This window comes from Aulonocara sp. 'chitande type north' Nkhata Bay, linkage group LG6 (assembly GCF_057382095.1).
Source record: "Aulonocara sp. 'chitande type north' Nkhata Bay isolate Kocher_YH1m ecotype deep benthic linkage group LG6, A_spYH_male_GT1.1, whole genome shotgun sequence".
Lineage (NCBI taxonomy): Eukaryota > Metazoa > Chordata > Actinopteri > Cichliformes > Cichlidae > Aulonocara > Aulonocara sp. 'chitande type north' Nkhata Bay.
In genome coordinates, this window is record NC_141349.1 from 2,179,791 (window position 1) to 2,194,195 (window position 14,405).

Genomic DNA, 14,405 nt, shown 5'->3' on the forward strand with positions numbered 1-14,405 from the left:
GCTCTGGGACTACAGTGAACTACAGTGAGACCCATTTTACACAAATGGAGGAAGGAGTCCAAGGAGTGACCGACCTGCCAAAATTACTCCAAGAGCGCTGACTCGTTCAGGAGGTCAGAAAAAACCCGCAAATACATTAAAAACTGCAGGCTTCACATGTCTCAGTTAAGGTCAGAGTTCATGATTCAACAGTAAGAAAGAGATTGCGTAAAAATGGCATCCTGGCAAAGTTTTGCATCTTTCGTCTCCTTTTATGCGAAATCCCCTGGTGGATGCCCTGGCCATTCATGTGTTACTGTTTAGGCTGAAACCAGTTTGATGTTTGAAGGCTCGCAGTGACATGATGGTTCAAGATGGTTCAAGATGGCGCCGAGTATGGCAGCCTCGTCGCGAGCTCCCCCAAGCAACGGCTTTCTTCTGTGTTTAATTTTACTTTTCCTTTATTTTTTCACGACCAGCACTTGTCTCCTTGTGTACGACCGACAAACCTTACTGGACATAAAAGACGGTCTTTCTTATAACTTTCCAGAGTTCAAGTTTTGCAACACGGACGCTCCGTTTGCAGACCCCCCATTCATCTCACCTGAGACGCCTTTGTTCTCTGGCCCTGGAGGCCGCAAACGCCGGCGCAGAGGGAGAAGATCTGGCGTTCTGGTTCGACTGAGACGGCGCACTTACAGACCACCGTTACCCAGTTTATTACTGGCTAATATGCAGTCTCTGGAGAACAAGCTGTGCGAGCTTCGGGCACGGATCTCATTCCAGTGAGAGATGCGGGACTGCTGCGTGATCTGCCTCACAGAAACCTGGCTATCGGACAAAGTACCGGACTCCGCAATACAACTACCGGGGTTCTCTGTGCACCGCGCGGACAGGTCACAGGATCTTACTGGGAAAAGCAGAGGCGGTGGTGTGTGTTTCATGATCAACAACAGCTGGTGTGATTATGCGAACGTGCACCCGGTCAAATCCTTCTGCTCACCGGACCTGGAGTACCTGATGATTAAGTGCCGGCCATTCTGGCTACCGAGGGAATTTACAGCAGTGATTATTACGGCTGTTTACATTCCCCCACAAGCCGACACTGACCGTGCACTCAGGGAACTGTACAGCGCGATCAGCAGTGAGGAAACCGCACACCCAGAGGCAGCGTTTATCACAGCCGGGGACTTTAATAAGGGAAACCTGAAGAAAGTCTCACCAAAACTCCATCAACACATCCTTTTTAACACGCGTGGAGACCGGCTACTCGACCACTGTTACACCTCTTTCCGGGATGCGTACAAAGCCCTCCCCCGCGCCCCATTCGGCCAATCAGATCACCGCTCCATCCTGCTCCTGCCCGCCTACAGGCAGAAGCTGAAACAGGAAGCTCCAACCCGGAGGGCGGTGCACTGTTGGACGGACCAATCGGAGTCTGCGCTGCGGGACTGTTTTGATCACGCGGACTGGGAAATGTTTCACGTGGCCGCCAGAGACATTGATGAATACACAGACTCAGTCTGTGGATTTATCAGGAAATGCGTGGAAGATGTCGTCCCATCCAGAACAGTTAAATCCTTCCCAAATCAAAAACCCTGGATTAACGGAGATGTTCGCGCGGCACTGGCGGCACGGAGAACCGCCTTTGCCTCCGCGAACACATCGGACTACAAACACGCACATTACCAACTCCGGAAGACGATCAAAGCAGCCAAACGTGAGTACAGGGACAGGGTGGAGCAACAGTTTGACAACCCTCGGAGTATGTGGCAGGGACTAAACACGATCACAGACTTTAGAGGGAAAACCAGCACACCGCAGACCACGGCCTCTCTGTGTGAGGATCTAAACGTATTCTACGCTAGATTCGACACAGCGAACACCATGAGACCGGACAGTGTGCGCACCGCGGATGACGTCAGTGCGCACACTGTGTCTGAGGAGGATGTGCGGAAGTGCTTCAGGAAGGTGAACGCACGCAAAGCTACTGGTCCGGACGGGATTCCCGGCCGCGTCCTCAAGTCATGCGCGGCTCAGCTGGCTGGAGTGTTCACGCACATCTTCAACCTTTCCCTCTCTCTGTCTGTAGTCCCAGCCTGCTTCAAAATGGCCACCATCGTCCCTGTACCCAAATCCTCCACCATCTCCTCATTGAACGACTGGCGACCTGTAGCCCTGACCCCCATCGTAAGCAAATGCTTCGAGAAGCTGGTCAGGGACTTCATCTGCTCTGCACTACCCGACTCACTGGACCCTCTACAGTTTGCATACCGCCACAACAGGTCCACTGATGATGCCATAGCCCTGACACTACACACTGCCCTGTCACACCTGGAGAAGAGAGACACGTATGTGAGGATGCTGTTTGTAGATTACAGCTCAGCATTCAATACCATCGTTCCCTCGAAGCTGGACAGGAAACTGCAGGATCTAGGACTGAGCAGCTCCCTCTGCAGCTGGATCCTTAGCTTCCTGTCTGACAGACGCCAGGTGGTCAGACTGGGCAGCATCACCTCATCCCCCATCACACTGAACACTGGTGCTCCACAGGGGTGTGTACTGAGCCCTCTCCTGTACTCACTCTACACCTACGACTGCACAGCCACTAACAGCTCCAACATCATTGTGAAGTTTGCGGACGACACTACAGTGGTGGGTCTTATCACCAACGGTGATGAGACGGCTTACAGGGAGGAGGTCAGCGCCCTGACCCACTGGTGTCAAGACAACCATCTCACCCTCAACGTCGCAAAGACAAAGGAGTTGATAGTGGACTTCCGGAGGTGCAGAGAAGTACACACCCCCATCACCATCAACGGCGCTGCTGTGGAGAGAGTGAGCAGCTTCCGGTTCCTTGGCGTACACCTGGCTGAGGATCTTACGTGGTCAGTACACACAAACAAAACAGTGAAGAAGGCCCAGCAGCGCCTCTTCTTTCTCAGGAGACTGAAAAGATTCGGCATGAGCCCCGCATCCTCAGGACCTTCTATCACTGTGCCATTGAGAGCATCCTCACTGGATGCATCATCACCTGGTATGGCAACAGCACCGCCTACAACTGCAAAGCTCTCCAGCGAGTAGTGCGGTGCTCTGAACGGATAATTGGAGGTGAGCTTCCCTCCCTCCAAGACATCTACAGGAAGCGGTGCCTGAGGAAAGCGGGGAGGATCATCAAGGACTCCAGTCACCCCAGCCATAAACTGTTCAGACTGCTTCCATCAGGAAGGAGGTTCTGCAGCATCCGGTCCCGTACCAGCAGACTGAGAGACAGCTTCTTCCATCAGGCCATCAGACTGCTGAACACGTCATAGACACCTCAGCTTCACTACTGGAACTTTAACATTATGCACTCCACACTGTATATAAATGCCACTGTTTTGCACATATTCAACTCTGTATATTTTTATATATTTTATTATTATTATTATTATTATTTTATTTTTATTTTTTTTTACTATTTAATTTGTAAAAATGTGTATACATACACACACACACACACACACACACACACGTAGGAAAATATTTAGTATACACATCCAGAAATGCATACACTATTATATATTGTACATATATTTATTAGTTTCAGGTTGGCCATTCTTGTATTTTGCTCGTTTGTGTTGTTGTGTTTGCACATCTCTGTTGCTTGTGGGGCTCGCACACAAGAATTTCACTCGCATGTGCTGTGCCAGTGTGCCTGCACATGTGATGTGACAATAAAAGTGATTTGATTTGAAATAATAACGCCCGTCAAATGCGTAACAAGCCTGTTTTGAAAATGTGAGGAATAAAAAGTACAGATATTTGTTTAAATGTAAAGAGCAAAATGTTTTTGCACTTTGTTACTTCCCCCTTTACCAGAGTTTATTTGTAATCTCTGGTGGCACCAAGAGCTCTGAAGGAAATCCGTGACTGTGATCTTCATTCAGGTCTGACTGTAGCCTAAAAATGGTCATACAGTTCATTTGTGTCCTCATTAGGTCTCAGTATGAAAGACAAAATGTTCCAATTTTAAATTACATTTTTGTAAATGTATAAATAAATCCATTAAATGTATTAAAACATTACAGTGAAAACTAACACAGTCATGAATATGCAGTCCTGTGAAAAACTAAGTGAGGCCAGCTCCAGTGGAGCACATTGCAAATCACCAGCTGTTTCCTGGTGATTTGCAATGTGCTGTGAGGATAAATGTCTGGTCTTTCACAGTAAACTGATGGGAGACCAGCATGTGAGGCAAGCTGCCACTGGCTCAGCTTTCACTGCTCTGAGATCAGTTACGACCTGTGCTTCTTATGGAAACACAGCTATCGTTAGCAGCTAAACGAGCTTCAGTGATTTATCATCGTAATAGATGAGTTTCATCTTACTGACCACTTTGGTGTGTGGTGTTGGATTGGGGCTGGGGTCAACATTCACTTTAACATCAGTCCTGTTTGTTGGCTAGCAACCCTGCATTATGCTGCTGTCTTTACAGGTGATTACAACGATTATACTGTGTTAGCAACATGATGCAGTTGTGTCTGTCATGGATGCAGTTTGCAGCATCTCATCCTTTTGTGCAATAATATAATATATATTGTGCAGTAATATGTAATGTCCATATCCATGTTGTAGACTGGGTCACTATTTACCTCTTCCAGCACACACTGAAAGGAGCTGATTGTAGCACAAGTGGAAGATCTCTAATAACTCAGGCACTTAATTACTCAAGCTGAAAATAACTTTGTTGTCTGAACGATCTACTTCTTTATGCTCTGTCTAGTAATACATCGATATATTTCAGCTGAGGACACAGACTCAGGGATTTTTTATTTGTTTTCAGTAATTTGAAGACAAGGGCTCGTGGCCAAAACATGTCTGTACACAAAAAGTACACAAATTGTGGGAGAGTTGGTTGGTCAAGTTTGACATAAGGAGAGGTGAGAGTGATGCCATCGGATGGGTTACTGCTTCAGGAAGTGCAGCAGGTCACGCTTTGAACTATCTCATATATTTAAAAACAGGTTGCAACAGTTGACTCCTACAAAGAAATACAAAGTCTTGACCCATCCGTCATTTCTTTGTATTTTGTCATATTAATGGGAAACATTTGGAGTAATTCATTGAAATATGTGCTACATAAATGGGAATGCTGTATTTCCATATATGCAAGACCAAAACATTTTGCACAGTTCTCATGGGATTGAAAGTCAGTACCTGTTAAGAGCGCCAGTCTGGAACAGTCTTCGGGAATAATTGTAATAGTAGTATGAAGTTAATTTTTATAGCATTTATCAAAGTTTAAAATAAATAAAGGGGTATGGCATGCATCTTACCCCAATAGGAGGTTAGACATTTGTCATCAGCCAACGTCTACACGAACATTTTAATTCTTAGAGATTCCTGTTGAAGATGATCCGAGGTTTCTGTCTCTGGATTCACCAAGTTTGTCTTTTTCAACAACCCAAATTATTCAAGATTCATTTCCATTTCTTTCTTTTTTTCTTTCTCATTTTCTGATTTGTATTATAAATAAATGGTTGCCAGGTTGATCCACAATTTACACTGATTAATCAGTAATATACTTCTGGACAGAGATGTAAGCTCAGTGCCTAAGAGGGTTCGTATTAACATATCACTGCCGTGGGAAGTAACCTTCTGTGATTATCTGACATCGGCCTGAAGCGATGCTGTGTTTAGTGTCTCCAGCTGAAAATGAGAGACCTTTCACAGGACAAGATTTATTGTATGTCCGACTCAGGTAAGTAGCCCATTAAGCCAGCTATTAACCTGCCTCTTATACATTGTGTGTTGGTACGTGCGCGTTTGTGTGCATTTGTGTGTGCGTGTGCACGAATGCCTATATATGTCTCGGGTTGTAAAACCACTGTGGTGGCCTCAGTCATGTGTTTTTGCTTGTATATGTAGTCGTGTGTAAGGAAACTTCAAACAGACACATAATCTTTGTACTTTCACATCTCTGCCTATTAGCTAGTTTTCTTGTAAGCTGTTTCATTTACACAGACATTCTGACATATTTTCAACTCAGAGACCTCGACATAAAACCCTTTTTGATCGGTAATTCTACGCTTTATATATCTGTCTGGACAAGAAGTGGCATTACCTTTAGCTTGCTTGGTTTTTGTCTTAGCATTTGGGGATGGAAAAGCTACCCCTTACTCTATAAAAATAATAATATGTATAAAACAATATAAGAACTAAATCCAAATCTCTTCAGAGTTTTACCATATGAATTGTTGCTCTTCATATGTAATTTAACATGATAAACATCCTAACCCTGATCGTAAACCTAACGTTAACCTTTCTGCAGAAGTGAAGCAGAAACACACTAAATGTTCCTGAACACTGAAACCTGAGGCACATGCTGGCTAATTAAAATATGAAAAAAGGCCAACACTCCCATATTTGAGTACACTTTAATATCAAAGAAAATTATCTTTCATATTGCAAGAGAAAATTAATGATAATCTATGAATGGTAAACACAATACTGTAAAATGAAGCATGTAGAATCATTTTTAAGATGAAATTCTTAGTACGTTTTTCAGTCGACACACTTTGGTGCCGTTTTCTTTGCACATTTAATTTGGAGGCAACGTTTGAACACGGATCCCTCAAACTGTTGGAGACAAAGGCCTGGAATTTCTTTTCTTAACATCAGAATAATACAGGATGTAATTTGGGACGCTACATGTAAAATGATGAATATCCCATAAAGTCCCATATTTGAGCACACACTAATAAAAGAAAAAAAATGTATTGTAAAAAATACTGCTGCCAATTTCTGAATAGTACATAGATCCATTCCACAACAATGTTAAAATGTAAATCTCATCTTCATATTAGTATTATACACATGAAGCTAAAATTGTCCAAACTTGCAACGATAACATTTTAATGCAAATTGGAGAAGATTGAGATGGAGTGACGTCTCAAAAATGAAAACTATAATAATATAACCAGTATTGTTATTTTATTATAATAACGTATTTAAAATATATTTATTGTAATTATTTTCTAAAGTATAATTTGACTAACATTATTAGTATCAGAGTAAATTCTGCACACTCGATTCAGATTAGACTACCTACTGATATTTTAATACCATTTTCTTCTTTTCTGAAGCTAAGAATTCCTACTTGTTTATTCCACGTGGCTTATTTGCATTGTGATGGAACAGAACTCCAAACCATTCAGAAATTGTCAGCAGTTGTTTTTTTATTAATCTGTGCTCAAATATGGGAGGGCTGTTTTTTTGTTTTGGGTTTTTTTCTTCACATTTTAGTGAGACGTCATTTTTGGTGTATCGTCCAAATTAAAAAGTCTGAATCATGTTGATGGTAAGAAAGACTTTGGGGGTTTTTATCTTACAGTTTTTGAAATATTCAAGTTCATCATTTTTCCCCCACCAAAAATATATTAAGATATATGAAGCTAATTTCACAACAGTCATTAGACATATTCAAACACTGGACCATAGATTTTTACCAAAATGATATTATAATAATTGTCTGATTTCAGATGGCATGAGCCAATCATGTAACATCATAGGAAGCAGGGTACATGACCACAAAGTGCTTCAAAAACAAAAGAATTTTAAAGATTACAATAGATTTATTCTGGCTTCATTGTGTTCTTTCCTTCTGACCCTGGTCAACATTTATGCAGTTCTGAATGTATGATAACATATTTGGGTCTATAGGAACACAGTAGTCTAATCTACTGTGTTCTCCCTGATGCACAGGGACAAAAGCGGTCCCAACTTACCTTTATTTTCAAGAAGAGAGAAAGCAGAGTTGATGATATTTTCCATGTTAGGGCCCAAGGTTTATTTTTTATGTAATAATGACACCAAGGCTTTTTGTCTGCTGGCAACAAATACAAGAAGGAAAAAGTACTATCATTATTATTAGTAATATTATTATTATCAACAGGACAATTGTGGTGGTCATTTTATTCACAGGTTTAACTAAACTGTTTGGATCTAAGAGATCAGTTTTCATTTTAGTGATAAACCTTTGTGGTTGAGTCCTTAGCGGTAAGAGGCTACCATAGGGGAACGTCTATGCTGGCCTTCAGCTGCCGTGGCTGCAGAAAAAGAGGACTTCCAGAAGCTGGAAGTCTTAGTTTTGTCCAGAACGACGCCCCGTCTCTCCATCCATGCTCACTGTGGAGCAGCGTGCACTTTTAGTTAAAGTTACATGCCTGTGGTTATTGATACAGTTCCTATTTTTTCTGGTTTGCTTTCAATAAGACTCCACGGAAAGGTTACAACCAATCTGGCTTCTGTTCACGCAGAGGAATTTAGATTCAGTCACAACTTTTCCTGGTAAAATAACCTTCAATGGAAGATTGTGATCAATTAAATATGCTTGGACAGTTTGGTATTAACACCGTGTCTGAACTCTTATGTTGAATATTAGTAGTTTTACTGCTTGACTAATATTAAAACAAGTAAAGGTGTGTTCATACTGTGTTTTCAAGTATATCGGTGTTAAATCTTCTATTTTTACAGACTTCTTGCTCTCACGTCTCTAATATTATATGGTGACCTTCAGAGGGTTATTCTGCCCCCTGCAGGTCAGCTGGTGAAACCACACACTGACGCAGTGAGCACTGCCCTCCTCTCCTTACACAAAGACATTTTAATCTCATCATTGCCAGCATTATTTAATGAATACGTGGTGTTTGCAGCAAAGAAAAAAAAGAGACAGAATCAGGTTTGTTTGTGCGCTCTGTAGCTTCAATTAACTATAATCCGAGTAAAATTTTAAAAAGGATGAAGCACTATTTTTATTTATGTATTTGTTTATTTATTGCGCTGTGAGCTGCAGCTTCTGATTTTAAGGGTCTGCGTGTGGCTAAAACGATGTGTGTGTGTGTGTGTGTGTGTGTGTGTGTGTGTGTGAGAGAGAGAGAGAGAGAGAGAGAGAGAGAGATCAGGAATTCATTAGTTGAGAGGAACCTGTATGCCACAGTCTGTTTTCTGTCAGTGTGTCGCATGCGATTTCTTCCCAAGGCCAAGAGGATATTCCTTACGCACGCGCACAGACGCCCGCACACATGCGCACAGAGACACTCACACACTAAGGTTGAAAGAGTCTCACACAGAGAAATTCTCCGAGAAACTGAAAGACAGAGACACCCACAGCATAAAGACTCTCAGACAATAATAATCAAGCAGCTTCTCAGGTACAAAAAGACAATAATATATGTTTCAAAACAATACAAAACAACACGTATGGTTTATTTAAACCTGTATTTTCCTCATATCATTATTTTATTCGTTTATTTTCACATATCACTGAAGGCTGCGCAAAGAAAAAAAATGCAAAGTATGATATATGTTATTTAAGATATATATTTATGAATTATCCATGAAACACGTCTGAAAAAGGCATGTTAATATATTTAATAAGACACTCTTGTCTAAAAACAGATTTCTGAGTTTGATTTTGAAACATTTTTGGCAAATGGCGTCATTACTCATAAATTCTTATTCTTAAATCAAGGCAGCAGGTAATCCGTCACACCTGAAATTAACATCCTGCTTTTCAGTTGGGAGAACTTTATTTCAAAAAGGCCTGGTATTAAAAATTAAAGGTAAGCAATTATGTGTAATTACTGAACAGAAACTGGGCAACACATTTCTTTAATTTCACAAAAATAAATAAATAAACAACTAAATACATGTATAAATAAAGAAGACATAATTAAATACATCTTATTATATAATTTTATGTCGGTGTTAATGACCTTGGGATCCCTGCAACAGTAACATATGTGGAATTTTAAAAACGTGATGCTAAAGGTTTTGGATTTGTATATAATTGTTTCAAACGTTTTAAATGTTGTAAATGAATAACATGTTGTAGCCTTCGTGAAGCAATAGAGCTAAAAAGATAACAAACATTAGCTAAAACCAAGCGACAGATTTTTTTCTCTGTACATTCTGTGGGAATTAATCCAAAATACTAGCAAAAAATAATAAAATAAATATAGCATTCCAAAAATGGGGATATCACCATTGTCAGGTGTAAATCCAGTATTTGAGAGACAAGAAAACTAGTCTGCTTTAAATGCAATCTTATCCTTTCCTGTTTTCTGCTCACGATTCTCTTCACCCAGAACCGGTGAAAAGACGTGGAGGATCAAATCCGTTAGGCAGCGGAACCTGGACAGACAAGCTTTTGAAAACTTCACTCTACATCAAGTGTGGAGCGCTTTTGTATGTTTTGTTTGTATGTGCACTCAGTACTTGATTTATCTGTGAAGGATATCGTCTTTGGCGCCTGTGTCTTGCAGCTGAAAAGCTGACTGCGTGTCCATGGTCTGCCAGTCTGCTTCGAGGCTCAGTGCGCAGTTCTCGGCAGCGGTGCACTGGCTCCAGGCACCCGAGGACAGGACTGAAGGTAGGTCGCAACCAAACCAACCTTTCGGGTGTCTGCTGATATAATATAATATAATATAATATAATATAATATAATATAATATAATATAATATAATATAATATAATAACACTATTGTATATAATAGTTCTTTTTTTATGTGACAATATATATTTTTCCTTTCTTTGTTTCAAAAAATTGAAACATTCATGCGCACTTATTTTAAACATATGGATGACACGCACCGTGTTGTTGTCACAAGGTGCGTGTTCTAACGGATTCAGTGTGGCTTACTGGACCATCTGAGATTATGTTCATATTTTTCTGCTACTGTCAGTAGCTAATGTCTAATGCGCTAACGTCCTCTAATCACTCGAACACATTATTAAGCTTCACACTCATTCAGACCAATACTTTCTTTAGACGGGAAGGAGAGTGTAGCCTCCGACCAGTATGAACATTTAATGTTGAGCGCATATGGTAAATGCGCCTATACAGTCTCCAAGGTGAAGGCCTGAAGCCTGCGGTATGAAAGGGTAATATTAAACCATCTCTAATTTGGTTTAGAAAAAGAAAAGAAAAACTTATTATTAATGCATTTTGAGTTTCGCAGTAAACCAAGAGAATCTGTTCCTGTCGAATCTAACAGTAGTAGCTTTTCATTTGTAGCCAAGAATTAGCTGTTACTCACTGCAATGCAAAACTATTGCCGTGCAATCCTTTCACGGAACACTGTACATAAGTTAACAGGGGCATATAAATCAATGTTAAGGCTTTTGGTGGGCAAGTAAAATTGTTTTATTTAGATTTTTGTCTGAGTGTTTAAAAATGTTACAAATTGTTTTTAATGATGAAATCTAATATAATGAAATATTTTTAAACGTTGCGTGGAAAAGTGTTACAATCATTCAAATCCGTTACAGTGTGTGTTTGTAACATAATGTAATGTTGTTATTATTATTATTATTATTATTATTATTATTATTATTATTATTATTATTATTATTATTATTAAGGTATATAATTGTGGTCACGTTGGATGTATGATTAAAGCGCAAATTTATAGCCTATTGGAAAATTATGCGCAACTCCCGTAAAATGTTAGATGAAAAAAAATGCTTTTAAATTGCTTCAGAAAAGAGTAACTGCAAATGAAAGTCCAGGTAATTGGGTGTTTTCGGGCAAAGAAGAAGATTATTATAGAGCTTTTAAATAACCCTTGTGGTAGGAACAGGAGCGTTTTTTTTTTTTTGAAATATAAACGTGACAGCAAGTTTATGTCTCGGTGCTGATTTCCACATAATACCGTGATGATGATAATGGCGCCTGTGATTAAAGAGGGTTAAGTGGCTGACCTTGTGGTGTGTGTGTGTGTGTGTGTGTGGGTGTGTGTGTAAAGATGATGAATGGTAACGTCGCTGATGCATATTACAAATTAACTTTCGAAAATACACATACAAAGACGTGAGCGCAGGTAAACTGTGAAGAAAGCATGTGGGCTTGGAGAAAATTAGTCTGAAAAAGCAACTCATCAATGCGTCGGAAACACGCGATCCATCACGGCTGTAATGTGCATGTCTGTTTGAAAGTTCTGTTCACCCTCTGGTTTTTGGGGGGCTTTTGTTGTTGTTGTCGGGGTTTTTTACACCGTTCTGTTCTAGGATGAGTTCTGATAGAAAGCTGCCTGCGCTGTGTTTTAAACAGACACCGGAAAGAAAACCTAGGGGTATTTTATTTACTGTCAAGGACTCCGTGCATTTCCAAATGATCAAGGACCCAAGTATGCACATGCAATATTATGTGGGAACAGTTACAATGTTTACAACGGCTAGCTAATACAGAATCACTCCTCTCCCTTAGACTCTCCTATCCAGCATGATTAAGACTTGAATTTGTTTTGTGGATTTTATGTTCAATATAGGTATTTGTTGTGCCTGAAAATGAACAAATAAATGAATGAATGAATTTATGCAGTAGCAGCAAATTTTGCATAAGTAGGTACATTCAAAGGCTATCTCTCATCATCTCATTCTGACCTGTTTTAAACCTTTATTTAATCACGGGAGCCCAGCTGATATTACTAAATACATAAAATAAAATAAAATAAAATAAAATAAAATAAAATAAAATAAAATAAAATAAAATAAAATAGAAACTATGCATTTACACAAACATTGCATCACTGGATTCATTTTCAGTAGCTACAACAACCTATCATTGCTTGCAAGATAGAAGAAATACAGCATTTCAAGAAAATACAACCGTGAAAACAGAATAGCATTTAACTTCATGGGAAATGTTTGGACACTTGTATTTTATTTGTTTGTTTTTTTGTTTGTTTTTTGCATCATTGACATTATTCTGAATTAACAATGCTTGGTCTTGTGATAGGAGCACAGAAACTGGAAATGACATTGACAAGTCACTAGATTTGGGTTCCATTCTTTCAAAAAATGGAAAAACCTTGTCTCTACATTTATAAAAAAAATAATTTGAAAAAGTTAAAGTTGTATTTTTTTTTAAGTTAATTTCAAAAAAGCTCCCCTCTCGCGCCTGTAGGTGTTCTTTATTCCTCAAGCTCAGGCCCTCTACCAGAGGCCTGGAAACTTGAGGGTTCTGTGCAGTATCTTAGCTGTTCCTAGGACTGCGCTCTTCTGGCTCTTCAGATCTCGGATGTTGTTCCGGGGGTCTGCTGGAGCTTCTCGCCTAGCTTGGGGGTCACTGCATCGAGTGTTCCAATTACCACGGGGACCACTGTGACCTTCAGCCTCCACATCGTCTTGAGCTCTTCTCTGAGCCCTTGGTATTTCTCCAGCTTCTCGTGTTCCTTCTTCCTGATGTTGCTGTCATTCTGTATCGCTACATCGATCACTACAGCCGTCTTCCTCTGCTTGTCCACCACTACAATGTCTGGTTGCTTAACCACCACCATTTGGTCAGTCGTATCTGATCTTAGCTCAGATCAGCTCAGAGCTAAGGAGGATCTTAGCTCAGTCAATCATTCTCGACCACACTAGGGGGAGTCTCCTACTTTGACCTCGGGACTTCCAGGTTATACTCGGCACAGATGTTCCTGTACACTATGCCGGCCACTTGGTTATGGCGTTCCATGTATGCCTTGCCTGCTAGCATCTTGCACCCTGCTGTTATGTGCTGGATTGTCTCTGGGGCATCTTTACACAGCCTGCACCTGGGGTCTTGCCTGGTGTGATAGACCTCAGCCCAACACGTTCTCACTCCCTAAGCGTAATATTTTACGCTATGTGACAAATCGTCAACATTTTACACTTTCGGGTACCCAACACGTTCCTAAATGACAGCATCGGAAAAAGAAGAACACATGAGAATGGTTTGGACTCAATCTACACATGTTCGTTCATTCTCTTAAAATGGCTTTGGAAAACACTATTTTACGTCATTTAACTGCTGGTTAAGGTTTGGAATGAGGTTAGGTTTAGGTCTGGAACACATGGCTGGAATGTCTATTACCGCGGGACCGTCATTCCACTGGAATTCAGCCATAAGCCTTCGCGGACCATAAGAACGCAGAAGGTCACCTTTCGCGTTCCTCAGGAACACCGCGGGACGTGCAACGTCGGGATGCTACGCCCCAGGAGTGAGAACGGGCTGCTCAGCCTCTATGGATCTTGTGGTCAGAGCTTGTTCCTGTGCTGCCATGATTAGTGCCTCTGTGCTGTCTTTCAGTCCAGCTTTGTCCAGCCACTGGTAGGATTTCTGGATATCAGCCACCTCCTCTATCTGCCGGTGGTACAAACCGTGCAGGGGCCTGTCCTTCCATGATGGTGCCTCCTCTTCCTCCTGTTTCTTGGGTTTCTGCTGCCTGAGGTATTCACTGAGCACTCGGTCAGTTGGGGCCATCTTACTGATGTACTCGTGGATGTTTGTTGTCTCATCCTGGACTGTGGTGCTGACACCCACTAGTCCCCGGTCTCCTTCCTTCTGCTTAGCGTACAGCCTCAGGGTGCTGGACTTGGGGTGAAACCCTTCATCGATGGTCAGGAGCTTCCTTGTCTT